At 41.5% G+C, this 12,684-nt stretch overlaps 2 long non-coding RNA genes across 4 annotated transcripts in view; one reads left to right on the top strand and one right to left on the bottom strand.

The window, feature by feature from the left end:
- Positions 1–12,684, bottom strand: part of LOC309339879 — a 227,136-nt gene that overhangs the window by 135,348 nt on the left and 79,104 nt on the right. The gene's annotated exons all lie outside the window — the stretch shown is intronic.
- Positions 6,402–12,334, top strand: LOC309339890. Its single transcript, XR_014155619.1, has 2 exons — positions 6,402–6,503; positions 11,984–12,334. It is a non-coding gene; the product is annotated as an uncharacterized lncRNA (long non-coding RNA).

The following is a 12,684-nucleotide window of genomic DNA, read 5'->3' as shown; positions in this document are numbered from 1 at the left end:
TTCTCACCCTGAAGCAAAGTTCTTAAACCGAGGTACTATTTTTGGGTTAGCAGAGTCTGTAACCTGAAGTGTCTGTAACCTGAAGCGTCTGTAACCCGAGGTACCACTGTACTGAGAGAGGGAGGGGCAAGGAAGCAGGGAGCTCAGTACAGTGAAGGAACAGCATCAAGGGTTTTGGATTGGCTCCATCACTGCACCAGCACTATGCTAAGCTCCCTGCTGCCTTGCCCCTCCTTCTCCCCATCTCAGGAACTGCACAGTGTTAGGAACCCTGGAGATCAATATAGCCCCACTTGGGCTATCCTGATGGCCACTGCTGGCAATAGTGCATGCTGGTATTTCCGAGGAACAGGCAGGAGGAGCCGACAGGGTGTGGTAGCTGAGTGGCTGCAGGAGGGAGAGAGAAACACCTCACCTATCAGGGATACTGAGATTCCAAGTACATTGGGGACCATGGCTGATCTGATAAGATTTACAGGCCCCCAGAATCTATATGAGCGAATGAGTTAGGCCTTTGGTCACCAAGGGAGATAGAAGAACTGACACTAGATTCCTAGGAACAGAGAACAGCGTCTCAGAACCCATGAACCTGAGATTAAGAGTCTCACGTTCTACCAACTGAGCTACCCAGCAGCTAAAGGGCTTTTTTCAGCCCTGCATTGGTAACTGCTGTGTTTGCAGCACCAAAGTGACTTCTCTATGGCACAAGCCTGGCAAGTATATGGAGGTCCCCGACTGCCTAGTTGACAAGACCCACCTCTCAGCCTCACTGATGTGGTCCAAAGGAAAGGAAATCAATACATTTGGCACCAGATGGGCTGCAGGATTGCTGGAAGGAGGTGTACAATATGCCATCCAACCACCTTAGGGACTCAATTCTGAATTACCTATACCTATATCTACATGCCATGTTGCTATGGAGGGTTCAGATTGACACCTTGTGCATTAAAAGCATATGTGAAGGGGCTGCAAGCCATGCAAGCTACCTCTGACCATACACTGGTATGCCCCATTCCCATGTGTTTGGTATCTGTGAGAAGGGCCCCTTCACATATGCTGATGTACACGTGCAGAGCTCTTCTGTGCAAGGAGGGAGGGAATGCTGACTGCCCCCTCAAATGTGCTTTTAATGTCTGGACCTCATTCCCCATCCCCCACCATCAGTGTCTAGCTACTCCTTCTGCTCAGCTGAAGAGAGGAGTTTCTGTTCTCAGCAGAATTCCACCATGGAGGACACTGTCCCATTGCCTGTGTTGAAGAAAGACTGAGCAACCAGCCTGGTCAACTTCTGTATGTGTAATTGGGAAGAGCATCTTGTATATTGCCTGAGGCAGTGAAAGATTTTGAGGTGGCCCAGCTGGTCTTGGTGGGTATGCACAGGAACATAGGAAGCTGTCCTGTGTCAGCTAGTGGTAGGGTTATTCTTTTCGTTTTGATTTCTTATTATGTTTTCTTATGATGATCTGGAACTTCTGCATACAAAGCATATGCTCTACTACTGAGCTACAGAATGACGGATCAGCACCGCTCTCCTTGGTGGCATGACTATGGTTGCTTTCATTAGGAATTCCGTCCTGCACTTCAAAACTGACCACCGTGCCATCACCTTCGCCAGTTGCTACACAGCAGCAACCAGGCAGTGCATTCAGTTCACATGCCAGTGGTAGTTTAGAGACTCTCCACCCCCATCCACCAACCCCAGAAGCTCTCAAGGCAGGAAAAGAGCCCAAGTACCAAATTCTAAACACATATGAGGATTATGGCATAACAATGAGCACATGTGCCAAGGAGACAATTTTCAGCCACACACTTGTAACAACCATAATGTATACTCTGGTCCTGGTTCTGCCTATTCAAGACCACTGGCTCTCCTGGTGAGGATGAAAGCGATAATAAAAATGATGTGTTACTTCGGAGATATATGAGCCTTTGAAAACCATACAAGTATGGTGCTAATATTTGATTAATGGGGGTTTTTTTGGGGGGGTAATAGCATAAACATTAACTTTCCCCTGATTCTTAAAACAAAAACAAACTTGGAAGTAGGACTGTGCCTTTCCTTTCTGTTTTACAACTGAATATATTTTCAGGTAGGTATGTTTAGGATTTCAGTTGTAGCTCCCTGACATGATTGGATGTTTCTATTAAAGAGGTGGAAAAATGATGGGACTTACACACACACACACACACACACACACACACACACACACACAAACAGCCAAGCTTTCTCACTTGAATAACCGCAAGGCAGCAGCATGGATCAATAGCAAAGTAATTTGGGACCCTGTGACAGATGCAATGTAAAAATATTTGCAGTGGTGTATATCGTAATATTGCTTAGCATAGGCTCACGGGGGGTGGGGGAGAGAGAAGCATTAAAGAGATTCTCCATGTCATTAACAATGGTTATGTTGGTCATAAGCCAAACCCTGACAATAACCCAAGATTGAAAAAAGTTTCTTTGAATTTGTCTTCCTGGTATAATTATGGCAGGTTCAGAGAGGAACCAGATCTGGAGTGTTGTAAAACTCAACACAATGAACTTGACAGACAGCCAGATTTCTGTTTTCAGTCAGTTTAGGGTTACTATAATCTCATTATTATGCTTGAAAGACGACAAGTAATAGAATCTCAGGTAGCTGTTCTGTCTTTACTCAGCCGCATCTTCTCTTTTATGCCGATTTCCCTTGATTACCTGAACTAGTGAAGCTCAGTTTTCAGCCACTTATCTCCCAGAAATAATCATCTGATCAGCCGTGTAAGGTTCTCACTGCACTCAGTGGTTTTAATGGGTCAAGCGTTAAATTAACCCTTTAACTATACCCTTGGAGAATACAAAACTTATTAAGAAGCAATTTACTTCTCAGTCATTGTGAACTTCAGAAAAGAGAACGCGCTGGTTAGCTAGCTTTGCTTGTTGTCTTCTTCTCAAGGATCCTGTCGCGATTTTTTATTTTTTAAAAAAATTAAAATGGCAAGAATAATTAATCGCTTTACGAAATTGGCCTCCCCCTAAGAAGACTCCATCTCATTTGCTGAGATGAAGAGTGCATATTTTTTTCAAAAACAAATGGTACACTTGTAGGTTGTCTTGGCCGTAGGAATGCCTGCATATTTTAACAAAACACACACACACACACACATATCTTTACAGAATAGGGCACCGCTATTTTAGGGTACTATAGGACAATCAGCTTTGTCATGGCTGTAACCATCTTCCTCCCTAGGTGGTGTTGCCCTATCTCCAGGTGGCATTTCAAAGAAAATGAATGGAAAATCAGTGATCTTTTCATAACCAACAGAAGCTTCCAGAATCCTGTTGCTAAGCTGAAGTGTCTATGGTTGTGGTCTTATGAACATCCGTAGGGGGAGAGAGATTCACTGAACATAGTTGGACTTACTTCTAAGTAATTGTGCATAGGATTGTGTCATTAGTGTCTAGGAATTGCTAGCACTGGAAATGTGTAAGCTGAATGAGAACAATAATTTTAAGAATTCAGACGTGTTAGTGGTTCTCCCACAGGTGGCAGCCAGGGAAAAAACCCTGCCCTACTCCAGCCTAGAATAGCAGAAAATCACAGAGATGGCTTGTCCTTTACCTTCTCCAAAGGTCGAGCTGCTACTTCCTGGCCAGAATTTATTTTATCCATTTGTTTTAAGAGTACTTCTTAATACTGAAAAATCTCAAAGCAGTATGCAAAAATATAAAATGGAAACAATAAAATGCCATCATAAAAACAGAGGTGAAACAAAAAAAACCCCATTAAAACTGTATTATGAAAACAGATCAAAATAGAAATTCAGTAATAACAGGATACAATCTTATGGGGCAGGCAAAGCCAGGACAAAGTTATATGTCTTTACAAAACATCTGAAGCAGCTGATGGCTGATGTTTCATGCATGCCAGAGAGAAGGGCATTGCAGAGTGCCAGGGTAACAGTAGAAAATAACCATTTTGGGGTCACTGCTCTGTGATATCCTGTGGGGTGGGGTGCCACCAGTAAGTTACTCTTAACCTTCTTATGTTACTTCCTTTTAACACATTGTTCACATTCATAGTAGCTGAAGATTCATTTTTTAACCAAGCCTTTTCTTCTACTGTAAAAATACTCCTTAATGGAAACTGTCTTGTAATAAATGTTACACTGTGCTTTAAAAATAAACAAATCTTTTTTTTGGGGGGGGGAATCAATATTCCAGGATGGGTGTTGCACCCATTGACCTTACATGGGCCACAGCCCTAGGAGTCCCCCCCCCTTTACATATTTTGGAATGTTTGAAGGTCTTTTCTCCCCTATAATTAAATGAGCACACCTTTCAAGCCCTGCTAGGCAAAGAAAAAAGCATCATCACCATCATCAACAACAACAGTAACAACAACACTTATAACAACCTCTCTTATTAGAGATAGACAAATGAAGGGCTATAGGACAGATCTAGCTCACAGAGCCACTTTCTTAGGCCCCAGTGTATTTAAAAGAAAATGCTCTAACTCATAACGAAAGAAGCAATGAACCCCCATGTGTCTTTCAGATACGGTTTGCTGCATTGCTATTTTTATGCCCATTGTGGAAAGGCATATAGTGTAACCACCGACAATATGCCGCCTGAGTGGATGTTTCGAAAGGCCCATGTCTTCCTCAGCCAGTGACCTAATGGCATCTGTGTGCATGGTCTCCATATTTATGAAGTTCTTATTAATAATTTAATAATAATAATAATAATAATAATAATAATAATAATAATAATAATAATAATATTTTATTTATACCCCATCCATCTGGCTAACAGTTATAGATCCTGACTACCCGTGAGAGAGTATTGAATTGCTCACCTCAGAATTTGCGCCCAAAAGCAGAGTGACTGGCCATAACCCATAGTAAAACAGGAAACTAAATTTGCCATTTGCCGTTAGATAAAACAGGGACGATAGTTACAACTGTGGCAGCTAATAGTTTAACCGCCATGTTACATTCCTTTCGATAAGCTTGGAATTCTTCTTTTAATGACTAAATCTTGTTTTGGCTGCATAATTCTTTCCCAAAAAAATTCTCACCAGGTCGTCAAAATTCAAAGCCTTGCTTAGATACTCAAAACTTTTATGTAATACAGAAAAGAACAGGTAATGGGTTTGGATGCCCCCTGTTTTGTTGTTGGCATCCGGCAGCAATAAAGGAGTGCATAAACCATATCTCCATTATAAAGCTTTTCATCTGCTGAGATATGTTCATTTTCTAGTCCTTTAGAGAACCACTATGGAGAACTGGATCCTGAGGCACACTCTCTTTCACTATCAGCATTTTGAGACCGTTCCCCATGTGCTCTTAGAAGATACTATGGCACAAGTAATTAAAACTAATGCATTTTCTCATTCAAACTTTGCAGTGTAAATTGCTTTCCAATGTGGATTTTTTTTTTTTAATGCCATCTATCAATTACGATGCTTTCTTTTATTATTTATAAAGAAAGTAAGCTGGCACTTCTCCCAGGTGCCTGTGACATTTATTTAAAGAACAAAAATAAATCAGACAACAGTAAAAGATGCAACCCTGATCCCTTGAGCTTAGCACATAAATTCCAGAGCTGCTGTGGGGACTCCTTCTCTAGCTGAGTTGAAATAGAAAATGTTTCCCAATAGGAATAACAGGCCTCTTAAGCATGCTGCTGCGAAATTATGGATGACTATGTTGTGATCATTCCAAAATACTACTAACCACGAAGGAAGAAAAGAAAGAAAGAAAGAAAGAAAGAAAGAAAGAAAGAAAGAAAGAAAGAAAGAAAGGGGTCAATCTCTAGAAATGTGAGACTATTCTGATCTTCCTACATTAATCCAACATAACAATCACCTAATGAGCCCTGTCAGCTGAAACGTGCTTGTGCAATGGGGCTCTCCCCTCAGTTTCTCCACCTGCAATCCCTATGCCCCTCAAAATTGGCTCTGGGGGATCAGGGGAACACCCCCCCCCCGAATAGTGCATAAGGGGAGGAGAGGGGGAACTGTTCTGTCTGCTTGCAGAACTCAACTGCTTGCAGAGACAGAACGTTTGTCATAGAGCAACACTGAACTCCACCCATAAGCACTGTGGGAGCATACAGGGGTGGCAGCTCCTGATGGCCGAGCCCTTTTGGACCCCCTGAATATTTTTAGGGTGGAGCCTCTCCCCCCCCCATGTCCAAAAAGCACAGAGCCAAAACACAGAGCCAAGCAGTGGCAGGCTCCTTCTTTTTCTCTTCCTGCTGTGGAGGGGAAGGAGGGTCGAAGGGGCCTCCTGCTGGGTGCAGTGCCAGGAGGTGGCAGAAGAGGCTAGCCGCCAGCCAATTAAGCTGCGCAGCCCCACCCCAGCTCCTCCCAACGTCCTGATGTCAAGCGTGACATCACAAGCACAACATCCCCCCCGCACACACAATCGTCCTCACAAGCTGGTGCCTCTGAGAGCCGAACAGCCTTAGACTGGAATTATAAAAATCCATGAGGAATATATGATGGACCAAACTAAAACAGGTAAACATCATTTTATCCTATGGATTGTTTGCACACACAGCCTTCCTTCGCTTCCTCTTGGGGTATATTTTAGAGAGCAACTAAAGAGAGCAGTTCAGCTTGAGAAAAAGCTCTCATCCCACCTTCAAAACGAAAGTGCTAAGCTCAAGGAATTAAGAATTGCATCTTCTGCTGTTGTCGGCTTCATTTCTGCACTGTTTTCTTGTTACTGTTCTTATAATAAATCTAATATAATAAAAGAAAAAAACAAATCAGGGGGTTGGACTAGATGACCCTCAGTGTCCCTTCCAACTCTATGATAGCACCATGAAATAATAAGAACCATAACAGAACGGCAGAAATGCCATAGAAAACTATATAGGTTTTTTTAAAAAAGTAGAAGAACATCTCATAACTAGAGCACCTTGATGTAAATGGCAACTCCTTCATAAGCTGGCATTGTCAGGAGCTACAGGTGGTATACAGGCCATTTGGCCATGTGTGGCAGAGAGAGAAAACATTTTCCTTTATATTTCAATTATTATCTGCCAAGCCCTCCAGCATATGCTCAGCTGGAATTTATCAGGCTTGGTAGAGGCTCTTGTTGAGCTGTGTCCCCAAGGTGATTCACCAGCCACATGAGTTCCTGAAGGGAGAGTGACCCAGTTTCACACGATGCTGTGTAATCCTTGCATTTTATAAAATGGCTTATAAATGGACATTGTAACTCCAGCATCCAATAAGATACTGGTCCTGTGACCTTTATTATGGAAGGAAGTAGCCAAGTTGACTCTTGGACAAAAAAGTTTCACATGAACAATATAAAGAAATATTATTTAATACGTCTGTCACTTTGCCTGTTTTTATAGCCCAGCCATCCTGCTAAGCACAGATGTAACCAGTTGCCATGATGCATCTGCTTGAATGCAGGTTATACCAAATTCCTATAGAACAGGGATGGGAAGAGAGATGGGAAGAGCAGAAGGAGGAGGCAAGGAGGGGTGTTGTACTCTTCACTTTGCTCCTCTCTGAAGCCACTTCTCCCCAAGTCACCCTCCCACTTCTCCCAGGGAGGGTGACTTCCATAACTCAGGTGGCTATAAAGAATGGCTAGGGAGAAGACATTCAGTGGGGAAGCACTGGCTGAGAAAAATTCGAGTAGCCCCTCCTGCTTGCCTCTTTGGCACACATACCAAATCCTCCAACATTTCTCCATATTTAAAAACAAAATAAAACATTAAAAAAAAACCTTCCCTATACAGGGCTCCCTTCAGATGTCTTTTAAAAGGTTGTAAAGTTACTTATCCACTTGGCTTGAGGGTTGCATCACCCTACCCTCCAACATTTATCCGATGAAAATAGAGACGTCCCATGGGAAAGCAGGACATTCTGGGATCGAATCAGAAACCGGGATGGCTTCTGTAAATCCAGGACTGTCCCTAGAAAATAGGGAGACTTGGAGGATCTGACATACACATACCTCTTATGTGCATTTGGCAACAACTGGAGGGGCCATAGCCCAGTGGCAAAGCATTCACTTTGCATCCAGAAGGGTCAAAGTTCAAGTCCCAGGTGGGGCTGGAAAAGACCCTGGCCTAAAACCTCGGGCAGCCTCCGTCTGTGAGTGCTAGATAATGAAATCTAGAGGAAGCACTGGTCTGACCTGAACTGTAGTTTTATAAGAGTTCTGGGAATTGTAGGTCTGTGAGGGAGACACTGCAGTTCCCCGGGTGAGATTTAAATGTACAGTGTGGATCTCCCTTCAGTATAAGGCAGTTTCAGATATTCCTAACAACCAGTTTTTATATCTGTCTGTCTGTCTATCATCTATCTATCTATCCTCAGACACTGAAGTTTCGTGGGTAGGAATATCACATCCTTCAAAGTATCTCTTAAAATATTTCACACAAATCTCCTATCTATCGATATTTTCATGTCCTAAGCAATTACACTTGGCAAAACACTCATACATTTCAAGCAAGGCTCTGACCTGCATTCTAAGGTATTGATTTAACTTGAAGTATAACAATATGGAATCAAGGAGACCCCATAGAAATTATGCAGATTATATGTGTTCGTGTGTTTATTTTTACTTATTTGCACGTATCTCTTAAGATACTAATCACACACATGCACAGACATGAAATTTGCACTTTTCAAAGTAATTTGTTGTTGTTGTTATTACATTTCTATCCTGTCCTTTGACCCAAAAGGAACCCAGGGCAGCACCTTGTTGGTTGTATCCTTTACTATTCTAGGTCCTGTTAATCAGAATTTAACCCTACTTAGGGTTCGTTTTTACAAAAGAGAGATTTGCGGCATGACAGCTTTAAAACTTGGTTTTAGAACGGGGAGCGGGGGTGGGAACTGATACTTGTGTGCATACACAAAGAGGGAAATGTTTAATTTAAAGAAAGGAGAGACAACATATTCGTCCTGTAGCAAGATCCTCTTAGGAATGGGGGAGAAGTGCAATTCAATCAGCATTTCAAGGTGTATCCACCTGCACTTTTCAAAACAGTATGCACACCAAAGCTCAGCCACCTTCGAAATTTGTAATTCCCTGAATTTTGTAGTCCAGTTCATCAGCCCAGTAATGTGTACAAAGATGCATATACTAGTATAAAGTGTGCATAAAATGCACATATTTGTGAAAAGAACACGCAAAACTACCTTATATTAGGTAAAACTGCATGCAGAAATTAGGAGAAATTTGCACTAAAATGCTGGTACATTTTTGCAAGGGCTTAGAGAAATATATGATGCACTAATGTGAAAATGGGAAGAAACTGAGACACACCAAAATCAACAGATTTGTCCATCCCTAGAGCCCCCTAAGCTAAACCACCTGGGGGCTGGACTCTCCTGCCCATGATGCCACTCCTTGCCCCCACACATTCAGATCACATTTCTCCCATCAGAGAGTGGCAATGGCCAGGCAAAATGCAAGACCCCTGAGTCATCTCTCGTGGGCTGGCATCCTTCTAAATAAAACCTCAGGTAGAAGGCACAGGAAACTAAAAGATTGCATCAACCCTCTACATGCCCAACCAATCACTGCATCTGTAGGTGCCATACCATTTGGAGGTTCATTCTGCATGATGTTGGAACAGGTGTTTAGTGTGGTGGCATCCATCCTTTGGAATTTGCTCATGTTACTTATCCGACAAGCACCATCTGCTTTGTTTTTTTGGGGGGGTCTTCTAAATGTATTCCACTTTCAATATGCTTTCAAAATGATGATCATTATCGCAATTGGTATACGTACAGTATTGGATCTGAATTGATTTTATGTATATATGTACTATTTTTGTTATATTGTTTAATTTATGTAATTATTTTAAGAGTGTGTGTGTGTGTGTGTGTGTGTGTATGAGAGAGAGATGGCGCCCGCCCTGTGGAAACCCTCCCATCAGATGTCAAAGAGATAAACAACTACCTGACATTTAGAAGACATCTGAAGGCAGCCCTGTTCAGGGAAGTTTTTAATATGTGACATTTTGATGTATTTTTAATCTTTGTTGGAAGCCGCCCAGAGTGGCTGGGGAAACCCAGCCAGATGGGCAGGGTACAAATAATAAATTATTATTATTATTATTATTATTATTATTATTATTATTATTATTATTATCATACCATTCATAAAGGAATTCAGTAAATAATAAAACCAGAGAGGAGCCAAGGGCTCCCAATTGGCTAGCGCTGCTGACTTTTTTCATGTTCACCCTACCAAACTCACTTATTTTTCCATTCTCTGTACATACAATGGACCAAATTTCACAAGACTAGAAGTCACATGGCTTGAGAGCTGGTACGCATGACTGACACCATCTGCCCAGGGGATACTGCCTTCCTTGGACACTCACACTTTGTGATACCCAGACCTGGTTGTTTGGGGAGGCGCTACTCCCCTTGGCCAGTGTGTGTCTTGTGTGGCAACAACAGCAGCAATGAGGAGAGGCCATTTTGCATCAATGTTCTTTGCCAAAGGTTCTGAGAGCCAGAAGGTGCTGATACTATTTGCCTTACCAGGCCTAAAAGGTTTAAGGAAGTGTGTAGTAGAGGTTTTATTAAGTTTTAGATGGTTTTATTATGCAATTTAAACACTCTGAGAACTTCTTCTTGAAAAGCAGATAAATAATGATTTTAAAAAATCACCTTGTGGAGAATAAAGCCCTCTACTTAACCAAATGAATGCAGCAAAAATACCTCCAATATAGCAAAATGGCACAAATTTCTCCATACTTCACTGATCCAATTATCAAATTAGCCTTCTCCCATAATAGTCCCTGTCACGGAATTTACTTTTTATGAACTGCAGGAACCCATACCTATTTTTTTTTAATTTTGTACTGCATTCTTTACTTTGAAATGAGAGAATCACAGACAGATTTCAAAATTCAAACTGTGTAGTTGGGACCTATAGAAATCACTTTACCTATCCAGAAGGGTTTGCATTATGATTAGTTGGTTTGACAAATTCTGGGATATTAACTGCCCCCAAAAGAGATTGTAAGGCTCTATGACTGGGTCAGCGACCTTTCACCCTTAAAACTTAGGTTGCCACGGCAACTAAAATCAGCCTCATTAACTGGATAAACTAGTGACAAATATAAACGGTTGTTCTGCAGCTAATTAATCTTTTGAATTGTAGACCCAGTCCATTTACACCCATGTATAGGATCCCATTCATGGGAGACTTTTTCTTAAAGCAAAAAAAGACAAAGCTTTATGTCAAAAAATATGCTGTTTTGTGTCAATTTTTACATTGGTTTATAAAAAATAATAATTAAACACCAATTTGCATTACTCAGCATTGTAGCAAGGAATGGCGTTCCTCAAGGTGAATTCAGCATGATAATCACGCAGCCTCCTTTTTAACACATTGTTTGTTTATTTTATCCCCCCCCCAATGATAAATAATAATAATAATAAATTCAAGTCCTCCTTTTGTTTAGAGAAATTCATTTCCTTGATTGGAGGGCCAAAATGAAAGATTTATGGATGCCTGTTTCTCATTGGGAAGAAGGAAAGCGATCTGTTTGCAGGAGTTATATTTTCAGGCACTTTGCTGAGGCACCCCAACCCCCCTCGGTTCCTGACTGTAAAATAAGAAAACTATTACCCAGCTGGGGTAACAATAGGCTCCCACAGTGCTTTTCTGCTCAGACCGCAGCTGCCAGTGAAAGTGGAAACTACAACAGCAGGATAACATTCTTTTCTTACAGCCTGTTTCTATGGACAAGGAGCCCTCCCACTGACTCAGTGTATTTTCTATGCAAAACTGCAGAAGAAGTGACATTTTAAAAGTTTTGACCTTTGTTGTGTGTATGTGTGTGTGTTTTAATAAAAAAAGGGGATTTCTCTCTTGCGCTTTCTCCCCCCCCCCCCTTTGCACGAACCAATGTATACATTTTGCAACTTGACAGCATGTCTGTTAAGAGTAGCAATAGTCATTACTGTAATAATGAAATGTTTCAAAATTTGAAAATTTTGTGCAGATAACCTTTGTCTGGGAAACAGTCGCAGTGTGGAAGGTGGCTCTACTTCTGTGATTGTTGCGGTGAAAACAGACGAAGGGGACAGACTTCAAAAGAACCTTGGAGAACAGCACTGCTCCTAGTGTTTATGGCGTTCCTTTGTGATTCTTAATACAACTGTCTAAAGCAAAAACATAGATGATCACTGAATATTTTGGAATATATTCAGGGAGTGCGAGTTCCCAAAATCTGATGGCATGAGTTCTAGTGTTGCTGCTTTAAAAAGAAAGAAAGAAAGAAAAAGCCAAAGCTGTTGGTAACATTTGTTTGAAATTTGCAAATAAATGTTTGTGTTGTGCTGTTTTCTTCCAACTCTGGAACAAGTGGTAGTCCCTGGGGTGGGAGAAACTGGAAAGAAAAGAAATCAGGCCAGATTGGCAGTAGGATATGGCAGTTCTGCATCTTCCAGCATGTTATTGTCTTTTTTCCTGACCAACTGCCTAGAATATAGCTTATTAAAGATCCCATAGCCAGTGGAAATTTTTGCAGAAGCTCATCATGACAGCCCCATGATATCCCATAGCAATACCTCAGATAAGGGAGCAGTGGTGATCCATTATATATACCTCCTAAAGAGCAGCAGTACATAGAATAATACCCAGTTTATTAGGCTCAGCTGACAGTAATAGTATATTAAGCTAATAAAGGGTGGAACTAGCATG

Source organism: Podarcis erhardii (assembly GCF_964252035.2).
Source record: "Podarcis erhardii genome assembly, chromosome: 4".
Classification (NCBI taxonomy): domain Eukaryota; kingdom Metazoa; phylum Chordata; class Lepidosauria; order Squamata; family Lacertidae; genus Podarcis; species Podarcis erhardii.
This window is presented reverse-complemented; position numbering and strand designations above follow the sequence as displayed.